A 16057-nucleotide genomic window follows, 5' to 3' on the forward strand; every position below is an offset into this window, starting at 1 on the left:
ACCCAGAAATTGCTCCAAACTCGCGCATACGCTCTTCCACCCTTATAATAGCTGTATCCGGGTTGCTTGTATACAGAACCAGATCGTCAGCGTACAGAGCTATTTTTGAGCTATAATGTTCTGATCTGAATGGATAGATTGACTCATCCAATCTAATCATCTGTGCCAGTGGCTCCATATATAAATTAAACAAAAGGGGTGAGATCGGACACCCTTGCCTCGTTCCTCTCTGAATTTTAAAACTCGCGGTGAGGAACCCGTTCAAAAATATTCGGGCAGAGGCACCCTGATAACAATTCTGCAGGGTCTGAATAAAAATAGGACCAAAACCCATAGCCCTCAGAACCTCCCATAGGTATGCCCAGCAAACTCTATCGAACGCCTTGGCCGCATCGACAGCGATAACGGCCAAGGGTTCTGTCTTCTTGATAGCCAGGTCGATGTTGCCTATAAGAAGCTGTGCTTGTTCCTGTATATGTCTACCTGCGACAAACCCTTTCTGATCTGGATGTATTAACCCAGGTATCAGTTTGGCCAATCTCCCTGCTAAAATGCCCATAAAGATCTTATAGTCGGCGTTCAGCAGGGAGATTGGGCGGTACGAGTCTGCCTTTTTTGGGTCCTTACCCGGTTTCAATATCAGAACTATTATTGCTTCTTTCCAAGTATTAGGGACCTTTCCATCCAAACCATAAATTGAGTTAAAGGTATTTTCCAAGGGTTTGAGGAGCTCCTCTTTGAGATGTTTATATATTTCACTCGGGAGCGCATCTGATCCTGCAGCATTTTTATTCTTAGATTTATTTATCTGAGCTATGATCTCCTCTGATGTAAAGGGAGTGTCTAAGTTGTTTTTACTTTCTTCCGTGAGAACTGGAAGTTGTTTGTTTCTGAGAAATGACTGAATCACACATGATCGGGGAGTCAGATCTTCCCTGTACAGATCTGAAAACATGGAGAGAAGACGTGTCTGTATGTCTTCGATCTTATTTGAGATTTCCCCGCCGGCGTTTATTTTAAGTTCTTTTATATCATTCCTAGCCCGGTCGGCTCTAGCTTTCCATGCTAATAAAGCACCGGCCCTCTCTCCATACTCATAGTTCTGCATCTTACCAGTCTCCCACTGTGCTCTACATTTAGCTTCTAGTTTCCCTCTATATTCTGATCTTGCCTCTTCTAACTTTCCCAAGATTTGAGTGAGTTGTTCCTGGTCCCCATTGTTAGCTCCATCCCTTTCTCTCTCCAGGCCACCTATCCTCTCTTCGATACCCTTTAATACCCTGGCTTCGATCTTATTCTTATAACAGATGGCTCCATGGAGTTTCCCTCTGAGCCAGGCTTTATAGGCGTCCCAGACAACTTCTGGGGTTGTTGAGTCGGAGTTCAACATAAAAAACTCCGAGGTTGAGGCCTGTACAGCGGTAATCACATCAGGGTCCTGCAACTTGGTCCTATTAAGGGTCCACCTTAGTGCCCGTCGCTGAGTTTCCTTGAACTGATACACAATACGTAAAGGTGCATGGTCGGATAGATGACTCGGGAGGACTAAAATCTCTTCTATACTAGCTAATGAGCCTCTATCAAGGAAGATATAGTCAATCCTGGAGGAATGACGATAATTTTTGCTAAAAAAAGTAAAGCCCTTCTCATTTCCTTTTATTTCCCTCCATAGATCTACTAGGTCCATATCGTGAATCATGTTAACTAACGCCCTACGTACCTTCACTGCACCTTTATAATGACTTACGTTAGATCTATCTTTAAGGGGGTCAATCAAAACATTAAAATCCCCCCCTATCACGTATGGTGGTGGCTCCAACATCAATATTGATTGCAGTTTATAGATATAATCGGGGTCGTCCGAGTTCGGGCCGTAGAAAGAGGCGCAGACCATATCACGATTTTCAAATGCTAATGTAGCAATCAACCATCTACCGGAAGAATCTGACTGTACTTTTTTAATATTGCAGGGTGTCCCTTTTTTAATTAATATGGCGACCCCTCTATTTTGGGCTGTTTGTGTTGATGCACCAAAGCTCTTAACCCAAGTAATTTTTGAGAAAGTTGCTATGCTCTCTTCATGGCTCAAGTGTGTCTCCTGTAGCAAGCATATTTGTGCAGTTGACAATTCCAAATGTTTAAATATAAGCCTGAATGGGTGGATGGCTTGAAGGATGCGCGGTTGGGTGAAAGGATGGGTGAAGTGATGAAAGGGCGGGGCTACGAGGAACATGGCGGCCGCTAGCTGAACGGCCGTAGTCACCTTCCTCCATCTATGGAGCAACTAATTTTCCCTGCATAATATGCGTTATATTTCGACCCATATAATTATATTCGGCTGTTTGATAAGCAATTAGTAAGCTTGTCCGCATTGGGCTTTACCGCGGCTGCTGAGTATGTCCCCGAACGTTTGCTTCTGCCAGTCGAGCGAGACCGGCAAGGTTGTGGTTGAGAACCGGCGCTGCAGGGGGAGCGGCTGCAAATCACCTGGGAGCGGTGACGATGCATCAGGGAGTCGACATTGGATGTGGGAGGAGGCAGCCAGACTGAGGAGGAGGCGAGACTCTGCACTGCTGGCGTTTCGGGTCAGCGGTGGTGGAGCCAGCAGGAGAGTCTGCGGAGCGGAGGCTGCGAGGAGATCTGATCAGAGAACCGCAAGTAGCAGTGTGTGCAGTGCTCTGAAAGACGTGGAGACGGAGGTAGCGGGAGAGGGGGTGAGAAAAGGCAGCAAGGGCGATATCTGGGCCAGCACCCACCAAGTAACAAACCAAGAAATAAATTACCATCTACACAGCATTATTACCAACACGAGTGTTTTGACAAGGTGCATGGATGTAGAGGGAGGCTGTGACAAGGGCAAAAACGCCATAGAGTGCTTAGGAAGGGCCAGTAGCACTGAGGAAAATCATTCTCCCGAGAGAAAGAATAGATATACACTAAGAGCTAGGACAGTGTTTAATACATCCAAAGGAAACTCTGGTTATCCACCACGCATCTCACCCCCTATTTTGGCAGTGAAAGAGCGGGCAAGAAAGGGGAAAACTAAACTAAACACCTCTGAAGAATAATTAAGCCCCAAAACTATCAAAAGCAGGGGGAAAAAGAAAGGGGTAAAGGGGCAGAGGTAAATATAAAAGTTACCCCCTCACTTAAATCCTACTACAAAGTAATGTCCAGCACCACTACCACAACTTCTACCTCTAGCACCCAACCCGTACAGAACAGTAAGGGCACTCAACCCGCTCAGTTATCTAAGTCCATCCCAGCTTCCCCAGAGGTAAATTCAGAGATAAATACTCCAAAGGATCTGAAGCAGGGCGGTATTAATGGAGATAGCATTGACAATTGCTCTGCTCCAGTAGAGGTAATAGTACACGCCGATGTTGGCCTAAGTAATCGATATTCGGCTTTAGAGGAGGAAAGTCAAAAGGACACACAAACATCGGCCGGAAGCACAGATATGTTGAACAGTGCGCAAAATGTATCAAAAGGTCGGCTCGACCCCACTGATAGTTCAGGTATGGGTGTTGCGCTTCATGTAAATAAACCAGACGCAAATGCAGGTTCGCTGGCCGATATTCTATTGGCCATGAAGGAAGAAATCACAAGTAGGTTTAAAGTTTCTGAAACTAATCAAGCTGAGATGGCTAACAGATTTAATGTCTCGGAGGCTAACCAAGCAGCAATAAAGGCTTCATGTGAGGAGTTGACTAAGAGGGTGGATGAAGTTACTCTAAGGACGGAAGCAATGGAGCTGGAACTTCCTAAGATAAAGGAGTCGGTGAGAACTACTGAGGCAGAGGTTACAAAGCTTTACGCACAGAATAAAGAACTTAAGGAAGATATTGAACGTTTGGAAAATTATTCACGTCGGAATAATTTGAGAATCCTGAATGTGCCAGAATCTCTGGAGGGGGCAGATATCAAGGGGTTTGTCATCGCTCTGCTGAGGGGGACAGTTTTGAAAGATATGCCAGAGGTGGACTTGTTGCGGGATATACAGAGAGTTCACCGTGACCCCTTCAAGAGAAATCCTACAAAGCAGAAACCCAGAAAAATCCTGGTTAACTTTTTGACATCCTCTATAAAAGAACAGATTCTCTCCACTGCATTGAAAGTAGGTTCCATCCACTTCAATAGCTCCAACCCCTTTACTTTCTATATAAGATCTGATATCTCGCATATTACTGCTGCAAGGCAATGGGAGTTGGGGAAAAGACTAGAGGAGTTAAACAGCTTAGGAGCCAAGGCACAGCTGAAGTTTCCGGCACAGTTGAGAGTAATGTGGAACAACCATATGCACCTGATTAAGTCTGGGGAAGAAGCTGATGCCCTCATAGCCAAGATTAGAGACTGAAAATAGGGGGAGGGAGCGATAAAGACTTAGATAGACTAACTGGGTCTTTTACTCAAATAATGTGTAATAAGTAGGGACTTTTTTATAAACAATAACTGTGATCTTATAGTTGCTCCATGGAGGGGGAAGATGGCTAAATAGGCTTTTGCCTATTAGCAGGGAGGGTTCCTCATGGGCAGAGAGGGCACGGGGTTAGGGGAGGGGGGGGTTGGTAGGGAGGGTGCACGTGGTGGGGGAGCAGTGGGAAAAAAGGAAAAAAAAATTCAACCTCATCTAAACCTTCTATGTAATGTGTTAAGTCTAGCCTCAAAAAAGGGTCGATACTCACGGGCAGGAAAAGAGGAGGATGGCTACTGTGACCTCAAGGAGTAGTGGGGCAATATTTATCTTGTGGAATGTCAATGGCTTAAGATGCCCTCGGCGACAGAGGCTTATATTTAAACATTTGGAATTGTCAACTGCACAAAAAAATATCAGGATTCCTACCACGAAACAGAATAAACAGAGATTTACCTGTTGTGTGAGGAGTAAATCTATACACCCCAACCCTCTTGGAGACCTCTTCTTTCCAATTGACAGTTATTTTTTGCCAAAGAGATAGTTTCTTTTATAACCCTGCTAAACCTTTCAACAGTTCCATTGGATTCAGGATGGTAAAGAGCAGATTTTTGTTTGATGAATGCCACAATTTACCAGAAATTCTTCCATTTCCTTAGAAACAAGTTGGACAGCATTGTCCGTTACCAAAGTTTTTGGTAGCCCTTCTCTTGTGAATAACATTTTAAGAAAATGAATCACAGTTTTCGTATCCACACCCTTAGAAAAACGTATTTCAGGCCACCTAGAGTAAAGATCCATCACCATGTACAGGACCCAGAATGTCCAAAGCGATATCCTTCCAAGGACCACTGGGGCAAGACCTAGTTATCAAAGGCTGAGTTCTAGTTTTTATGCTTTTTTCACTCAGAGAGCATTTTACACATTCTCTCACCAGACGCTCATCTTGAATATCCATTACAGGCCACCAGTAAGTGGAGCGCAATCTCTCTGGTTTTTGAAATACCTAAATGAGCATTATGTGCCATATCCAGTAATTCTTTACGTAACACAGTGAGAGGAACTAACCTATGAACCTCTCCACAGCATGCCCTCACTAGATGATAACTGATATTTCACACACCAAAATTCTCTATAACATGAACCACCTTGGGCTAGATGTAGGTAATTCCCATTTACAGACTCTTAAATACCGAATTTTACCGATATTTAAGAGTCTGTAAATGGGAAGGGGGCAGATTTAGGTCATTTTAAAATCTGAATTACCGTATCTGTAAAATTCAGTATTTACAGATTCTGTAAATACAGAATCGGTATTTCCCATTGATTCCTATGGTCTTTGAAGCCCATGGGAATCAATAGGAAATACTGATTCTGTATTTACAGAATCGGTAAATACCGAATCCTGCAAGGGTGCAGGGGTGTCACTTTGACACCCTCTAGCACCCCAAGTACAGGCTTGTGTGCAATGTGGCACACATACATGCCCTAAGGGCATGTCTGTGTGTCACATTGCACAGGTGTGCATGCACAGATGTGCATGCACACCTGAATTCGGTATTTTACCACACAATAGGAATGTGTGGTAAAATACAGACTCTAAAGGGCCTGTGGCACTGTAAACGATGCCACCTACATTTGTAATTACAGAATCGGTATATTTACCGATTCGGTAATTTACTGAATCGGTAATTTTACCGAATCGGTAAATATACCGATTCTGTATTTTTCAGCCCCCTACATCTGAAAACCCTAATTCCGGTCGGAAACGGCCGAAATCGTCCGTTTCCGACCGGTATTAGGGCTCCTACATCTGGCCTTTAGTTCTTTATAGTGCCAACCATCACAGATAAGTTTCATGACACCTTGAAGATCCTAATCTTCATGACAAGCTTCATGCCAACGTTCTTGTGAGATAATTTTGTAGTCAATTCCACAGACAAAGTTATGGGATTGGTTGATAGCTGAATCACCCTGAGAATGTGAATCAGCAATAGGGACTAAACTGGACAGTGTATCAGCTACAATATTTTCAGGCCCAGGAATAAATCTCAGACAAAAATTGTAACCTTGTAAACTGACAACCCAGAAACTGCATAAGATCTTCCCCACCTCTTCTGATAGGTGTTGGCGGGGGTGTGGTCTGCTGGGCGACTTTCGCCATATCTGGTGGGACTGCCCCTCCACGCAGCCTTTTTGGAAAGAGATCCTGTCCCAAATCAAACTCATATTATGCTACCCAATCCCACACTCACTGGAGCACACTTTGCTGGGGGTGAGGGATCCAATCCTGAAACGTCAAACACAGAGCGACAGGTCGGTTATGTGGCTATGCCCGGGGGCAGCAAAAATGGCAGTAGCTGCCGCATGGAAAGAACAAGAGGCACTATCTTTGACTCAATGGCACGCAAGGCTGTGGAGGGTGTTGGCTCTGGTGCGCCCTAGTAATGCCATAGTAGATAGTCAGGAGCTTGCAGCTCGGAAGGTGCCTCTCCACGAGGCCGGAAGCCCTCCTCCCCTTACCACTCCAATACCGCATGCACCATGACATCACGGTTATGCTGTTTTTCCTTTTTATGTCAGGTTTCCTTTTCCTACTCTTTTTTCTGTTCCTCCTCTTGGGGGTTTGATTGAAGAAATGTTACATGATACCAATTGTAACATGCTACAACTGTGCCTACAAGTAGGTCTGACACGCCAAAGAACTTGTGAACAAGCTGTAACCTTCATGTGATATCTGTAACTCTTGGCGTACATTGACAAATGTTGCAATTGTGCTATATTTCTGTGTTTTAAAACTCAATAAAAAGAATTTGTAATAACATTACAAAGCATAGCATAGCATAGCATAACATAACATAACATAACAAAACATAGCACAGCATAACTTAGCATAGGATAACATAACATAGCATAGCATACCATAGCATAGCATAACAAAACATAGCATAACATAGCATAGCATTGCATAGCATAACATAGCATAGCATAACAACAAAACATAGCCTAGCATAGCATAACAAAATATAGCACAACATAACATAGCATAGCATAGCATAACAACAAAACATAGAATAGTATAACAAAATATAGCATAGAATAACATAACATAGCATAACAAAGCATATCATAGCATAATATAACAAAACATAGCATAGCATAACATAACATAACAAAACATAACATAGCATAACATACCATAACATGGCATGGCATAGCATAGCATGACATAACATAACAAAACAAAGCATAGCATAACATAAAATAACAGAGCCTAGCATAGCATAACATAACAAAACATGGCATACCATAGGATAACATAGTATAAGAAAACATAGCATAGCATAGCATAACATAACATATAATAACACTCCTAGGCGTTGTTTGCAAGTGCATGGGTGATTTACCCGTTGGGCCGGAGCTTAAAAAAACAAACCATTAGGTTGGTCAAGCTCATGTTCTTCTTTGGAATCTCTATGCACACCCATAAAAGCTGTATCTTGTTTGGCGTTTTTAAATCTATATATTGGTGCAAACCCTGGATCACACTGTAGCCTGAAGATCAAATAAAAAATGTGGATATATTCTAATTTTTAACACATTTTCTCAATAATTTATTGTATTTCTCAAATGAACAAACATGCATCCTGAAATGTTAACAAAAGAAATGTTGCCTGAAGGTCTGAAGTCCAGCAATATCAAATATGTGTGGATTTTTCAAAAGAATGTAGGGGCATATTTACAAGGGGATACCGCCACCATAAGGTGACTTTTAGCAACGTTAAAGCAGCGATATTTTCATCACCCTATTTACAAGGTGGTGCTAGCATGCATTAGCGCATGTTAGCACCTGTTTTCCCGACGGCTCGCTTTGCATCTCTAATGAGCTGCAAAGTGGGCGTCACTGGGCAGTACTGCTTGCAAATTATCGCTGATGTGCACATCACGATATTTACAAGGCTTCCCACGTATTTTAGCAGACGTTAGTTTTTGGAGAAAACTGAGGTTTTCGCCAAAACCTAACGTCTCCTCAAATAATGACGTAGCTGTACTTACCATTGGGGGTGGATTATGTTGATACGACCACAGGGTCATATCAGCAAGGTTATCGCCGTTTTCCATGGAACATCGCTGGAAAACCAGTGTCATTACATGGAAAACACTGCTATCGCTGGAATAATTATCGCCATTGCGCTCTGCGTTGTTAATACAGCGCTAGCATGGCAATAATTTCCAGCGATAGCCAGCGGAAAAAAAAATTCACGCTAAGCGTGGCCAGTGATAACTATCACTGCCGCCTGATAATATGCCCCTTAAATCCTTGGTGCTATAGCTCAAAATCAGGAGCGTCCCGTGCAGGTAAGAGCGGTGGGCGGGGTGGGGTAGTGGGGGAGTGAGTCGACAGACGAGGGAAAATAAAATTTAAAAAAAAGAAAACCACTTACCTTGTGCTCGCTGAAACGATGAGTCAGCGCAAGGTGTTTTTCTTTTTTTAAAATTTATTTTACCTCGATGTCGTCCGTTGACTCCCACCCTGCCCCACTGCTCCTACCTGCAAGGGTTGCTCCAGCTCAAAATGTGTTGAAACATGCAGAGAGATTCTTTCTTTCCTATAACCACTCAAATTGGAGAAGTGTGGCTCAATGATTAGAGCGGCAGACCCTGATGCAGAGGTCTAGCCCGGGACCAGGGTTCAATTCCCCGCCTTGGTGGGTCTTGGGCTCAAAATTCCACGGACCTGATAATTCTCGCCTCGGTGCCTATTCCAATCATGGAGTCCCACTCTGCAACTCTGGGCAATAGCTTGCTTAATCTCCACAACGCCCCCCACAACGCTAAGGATGCCTGGCCTCCACCTTGGGGGTGCCCAGGAGTGGACGCCTCACAGGGAAAGCCAGGATGGGTTCCACAGCGGTATTCGTACAAGCGCCTTGAGACCCTTGCGGGTGAGTAGTGCGCTATACAAGTATCAATTTACATTTACAAATTTTGGAAAAATATGCATGTTACCTAAACACAGAGCAGAAGAAAGATTAGCCATTTTTCATTTTCATTTTTTAAAGTGCAGCTTGATTATTTGCTGTGACCTGTCTCTCTCATTGACTCTGGCTCCTGGCATTGTACGTTAGAACTGAAACGTAATAAGTTAATTCAGTTGACTGGCTACATCATTTCTCTATTACAGGGAACTAGTGGCGTCAAAAGTCGAATGTAATAAGAAAATTAGAGATGCTTTTATGCAGGGATTGCAGGCTCCAATGTATTATGAAACCAATATATGTTTTTTATTCCATATGATCTAAATACTATATTGTTGCAAGCCAGATCTCGTTTACCCCGAAGAACACTCGAAACATGATTTTGCGACAAATGTAAAAAAAGATAATCCCAAACATGTTAATGCATTTAGCCTTCCTCAAGCAGAAACATGTCCTGCTAGGTCTTGATCCGCAGTATTGTTCCCCCTGGTCTCCTCAGCATGGGCATACCACACACGTGTAGGTTATCTATGGGTCAGAGTGTCCACAATCAATGAACTTCGTGCAATGCATCTTGGAAAGCTGATTCAAGTGAAATCCTTAAAGTCTTTTGGTCACTGATATCACCCTTGGATATATTTGTACATTTTTATATAATTTAAAAATTATAAAATAAATTAAAATTAACAGTGTATTAATTGTTTTAAAGTAAATATATATGAATTATTATGTATGTGTGTTGAACTTTTTTAAGTTGTTTGTTTATTATATATTTTTTAATTTATATTACATCTACTTAATTTTTTTACATTAATTTTATTTAACATATTTAAAATGTATTATGTTATTTGATATAAATCCAAAATTCGATATTTTGTACAACTATATTTTTTGCATCAATATTTTTGTTCTTGATATTTTTGTACTTTCCTGTTTAAGTATAGGGAGTTTATATTTTTGCATTCTATATTATTCATCAATATTTTTTACTTCTATTTTTTTACATCAATATTTTGTCAGTGAACCCTGGGTGGCGTCTGCATAGGACACCATATTAAAGCCAAACGATTTGATGAGACTTTCCAGGGGGGTGACATATAGGTTATAAAGGGCAGGCCTGAGCAAAGAATCCTGAGGAACACTGCAGGGTAATCTGAAGGGAGGAGAAACAAATTTGCCAAGTTTCCACGGATTGCTCTCGTTCTAGTAGAAAACATTTCAGAAAAGAGAGCGATAAGCCTTTGATACCTAACAATTGAAGACAGTCAATCAATAAACTATGGTTGACCGTGTTGGAAGCTGCAGAGAGGTCTAATAGAATTAATGCAACATTACCTTATTTGTCATCTGACCTCCTCAGTGGCGGTGATCAAGGCCAGCTCCCTGCTGTGCTCGCTCCTGAAACCGTACTGAGTTGGGTCTAAAAGGTGATTTTTAATTGATGAAGGTGGTGAGTTCTTATTACATCAATTTTTCAATCATTTTTGCTGGGAGTAGGAAACAGGAAATAGGTCTTTAGTTACTTTGATTGTATGTATCAAGGATAGGTATTTTCAAGAGGGGAAGGATAGAAGCCTTTTTCCATTGATTGGGAAATTCACCAGCCTTGAAAATAAGATTAAACATGTCAGTAAGATGACAGGCTATGATCTCACGATCTGGGTGGATTATTCTTGGTGCGCATGGATCAGACGACGGTCCAGACTTTTCCGCAAGAAGAAATGTGAGAACCTGCTCCGGTGTATGGAGTGGAAAGGCTGATAAAGTAGCTGAGTTAGCTTTTGACATGCACCTTGGAGGCTGCTGGCCGCTGTTGGTACAATTTCCACAGATGGATGGGGTTTCAGTGTTTAAAGACAATTGTTACACATTTTAAATCACTGAGAACGTGTTGTAGATGTTGCAGACCTTCTCATGAAAGAAGGAAGCTCCTAGATTAGAGAATACTTGGTCAACGGATGAGTTCTTTTTATCCAGGAGTTTAGCTACTTTCTGAACTGTGGCAAATCATTCTTCCGGAATATTTTGTGATGACCTTATTTTGTCTGCAAAAAATCTGGTTTTTGCTTTTAAAATCAGCTCTTTATATTATGTTATCATGCTCCTATATTTTTTTTTCTCCGAGGTAGCATAATTCTATCTCCACCTCCGTTCTTGCCAGAGACAGCATTGTTTGTGGAGTCTAAGTGGCTCATTATGATGGTGGGTGGACATCAGTCTACCCACCATCAAAGCGGTGCTGGGACTGCCCGCCAGACATGCGGCGGTCCCACCAGCCCAATTAGGATGCACCCGCTACTATGGCGGGCGCATTCTAGCCTTTAAGATTGCGGACGGTGCTGCTGGCTGCAGCACTGCCCGCAATGTTAAAATGCCACGATGTGCATTTCCATGCACAAATCTTATTGTGATGGCAAGAGGATTGCCACCGCCGCCCCGGCGGCGGCGGCGGTCATCCCACCATCATAACGAGCCCCTAAGTTCTTCTGAGAACCAAGGCTTAGAAGGGGTGCCCATGTGATTGCTGCAAGTTTTTATAGCTACTAGGGTGTTAACTGCAGAATCGATCCAGTTGTGATAGTCAGAGGTGGCCGTCTCTGATCGCTAGAAATAATGGGCCTTCTGTTATCTAACGAAGCGTTAAGTTCGACGGCGTCGATAGTGTGCCAAAGGCATCATGGGTTCTTCTCTAATGTTGTATTTGGCATGCAAGATGTGGTAGGTAGTATAAGGTTAAACATAAAGGGCAAAGGGTTGGACAAAGATAGTTGGAGTGAGCTGATGGGTTGTAAAAAAGGGTTATCCGTGAAAATGGCATCTAGCAAGTGACCTGCCGTATGGGTAGGGCCCTTGATAACCTGTTCAAGGCCTAAACTGGTCATTAGGTCTATGAACTCATTCAAATCCATGTCTAAAATATTGTCCAAATTAAACTTAAAATATATAAGAATGGATTAGTCTGGGAAGTTATCCTTGGATTCCAAGAGTTGACTAATAACTATAACAAGCATTTGCAATGCAATGGTCTCGGCATCATTAAAGGTAGAGCTATTGGCATTGCTCATGACATTTCTTTTTTTTTCTTTAAATCGTAAATAAATGGCATTGTCATTTACATTGCCAATACACAGCACTCTGCACTCAACAGCACACACCACTCTGCACCTGCACTCACTGCTCTGCACACTCACTCTGCACTCACTACTCTGCACTCACTACTCTGCACTCGCTATTCTGCACACTCACTCTGCACTCACTACTCTGCACTCTGCACTCACTACTCTGCACTTTGCACTCACTACTCTGCACTCTGCACTCACTATTCTGCACTCACTACTCTGCACTCTGCACTCACTATTCTGCACTCACTACTCTGCACTCTGCACTCACTACTCTGCACTTTGCACTCACTACTCTGCACTCACTACTCCCTACTCTGCACTCACTACTCTGCACTCACTACTCTGCACTCACTACTCACTACTCTGCACTCACTACTCACTACTCTGCACTCACTACTCCCTACTCTGCACTCCCTACTCCCTACTCTGCACTCACTACTCTGCACTCACTACTCACTACTCTGCACTCACTACTCACTACTCTGCACTCACTACTCTGCACTCACTACTCTGCACCCACTACTCTGCACTCACTACTCACTACTGTGCACGCACTACTCACTACTCTGCACTCACTACTCTGCACTCACTACTCACTACTCTGCACTCACTACTCTGCACTCACTACTCTGCACTCTGCACTCACTACTCTGCACTCTGCACTCACTACTCTGCACTCACTACTCTGCACTCACTACTCTGCACTCACTACTCTGCACTCACTACTCTGCACTCACTCACTACTCACTACTCTGCACTCACTACTCTGCACTCACTACTCTGCACTTACTACTCACTACTCTGCACTCACTACTCTGCACTCACTACTCTGCACTCACTACTCTGCACTCACTACTCACTACTCTGCACTCACTACTCACTACTCTGCACTCACTACTCACTACTCTTCACTCACTACTCTGCACTCACTACTCTGCACTCACTACTCTGCACTCACTACTCACTCACTATTCAGCACTCACTACTCTGCACTCACTACTCTGCACTCACTACTCTGCACTCACTACTCACTACTCTGCACTCACTACTCACTACTCTGCACCCACTACTCTGCACTCACTACTCTGCACTCACTACTCTGCACTCACTACTCTGCACTCACTACTCACTCACTACTCTGCACTCACTACTCACTCACTACTCTGCACTCACTACTCTGCACTCACTACTCTGCACTCACTACTCTGCACTCACTACTCACTACTCTGCACTCACTACTCACTACTCTGCACTCACTACTCACTACTCTGCACTCACTACTCTACACTCTGCACTCACTACTCTGCACTCGCTACTCACTAATCTGCACTCACTACTCTGCACTCACTACTCACTACTCTGCACTCACTACTCACTACTCTGCACTCACTACTCACTACTCTGCACTCACTACTCACTACTCTGCACTCACTACTCTGCACTCACTACTCACTACTTTGCACTCACTACTCTGCACTCACTACTCTGCTCTCACTACTCACTATGCACTCACTACTCACTACTCTGCACTCACTACTCACTACTCTGCACTCACTACTCACTACTCTGCACTCACTACTCTGCACTCACTACTCTGCACTCACTACTCAATACTCTGCACTCACTACTCACTACTCTGCACTCACTACTCACTACTCTGCACTCACTACTCTGCACTCACTACTCACTACTCTGCACTGACTACTCTGCACTCACTACTCACTACTCTGCACTCACTACTCTGCACTCTGCACTCACTACTCTGCACTCACTACTCTGCACTCACTACTCTGCACTTACTACTCACTACTCTGCACTCACTACTCTGCACTCACTACTCTGCACTCACTACTCTGCACTCACTACTCTGCACTCACTACTCTGCACTCACTCACTACTCACTACTCTGCACTCACTACTCTGCACTCACTACTCTGCACTTACTACTCACTACTCTGCACTCACTACTCTGCACTCACTACTCTGCACTCACTACTCTGCACTCACTACTCTGCACTCACTACTCACTACTCTGCACTCACTACTCACTACTCTGCACTCACTACTCACTACTCTTCACTCACTACTCTGCACTCACTACTCTGCACTCACTACTCTGCACTCACTACTCACTCACTACTCTGCACTCACTACTCACTCACTACTCAGCACTCACTACTCTGCACTCACTACTCTGCACTCACTACTCTGCACTCACTACTCTGCACTCACTACTCACTACTCTGCACTCACTACTCACTACTCTGCACCCACTACTGTGCACTCACTACTGTGCACTCACTACTCTGCACTCACTACTCTGCACTCACTACTCACTCACTACTCTGCACTCACTACTCACTCACTACTCTGCACTCACTACTCTGCACTCACTACTCTGCACTCACTACTCTGCACTCACTACTCACTACTCTGCACTCACTACTCACTACTCTGCACTCACTACTCACTACTCTGCACTCACTACTCTACACTCTGCACTCACTACTCTGCACTCGCTACTCACTAATCTGCACTCACTACTCTGCACTCACTACTCACTACTCTGCACTCACTACTCACTACTCTGCACTCACTACTCACTACTCTGCACTCACTACTCACTACTCTGCACTCACTACTCTGCACTCACTACTCACTACTCTGCACTCACTACTCTGCACTCACTACTCTGCACTCACTACTCTGCTCTCACTACTCACTATGCACTCACTACTCACTACTCTGCACTCACTACTCACTACTCTGCACTCACTACTCACTACTCTGCACTCACTACTCTGCACTCACTACTCTGCACTCACTACTCACTACTCTGCACTCACTACTCACTACTCTGCACTCACTACTCACTACTCTGCACTCACTACTCTGCACTCACTACTCACTACTCTGCACTCACTACTCTGCACTCACTACTCTGCACTCACTACTCACTACTCTGCACTCACTACTCTGCACTCTGCACTCACTACTCTGCACTCACTACTCTGCACTCACTACTCTGCACTTACTACTCACTACTCTGCACTCACTACTCTGCACTCACTACTCTGCACTCACTACTCTGCACTCACTACTCTGCACTCACTACTCACTACTCTGCACTCACTACTCTGCACTCACTACTCACTACTCTGCACTCACTACTCTGCACTCACTACTCTGCACTCACTACTCACCACTCTGCACTCACTACTCTGCACTCACTACTCACTACTCTGCACTCACTACTCTGCACTCACTACTCTGCACTCACTACTCTGTACTCACTACTCACTATGCACTCACTACTCACTACTCTGCACTCACTACTCTGCACTCTGCACTCACTACTCTGCACTCACTACTCTGCACTCACTACTCTGCACTCACTACTCTGCACTCACTCACTACTCACTACTCTGCACTCACTACTCTGCACTCACTACTCTGCACTTACTACTCACTACTCTGCACTCACTACTCTGCACTCACTACTCTGCACTCACTACTCTGCACTCACTACTCACTACTCTGCA

Source organism: Lissotriton vulgaris, chromosome 9, assembly GCF_964263255.1.
Source record: "Lissotriton vulgaris chromosome 9, aLisVul1.2, whole genome shotgun sequence".
Classification (NCBI taxonomy): Eukaryota; Metazoa; Chordata; class Amphibia; order Caudata; family Salamandridae; genus Lissotriton; species Lissotriton vulgaris.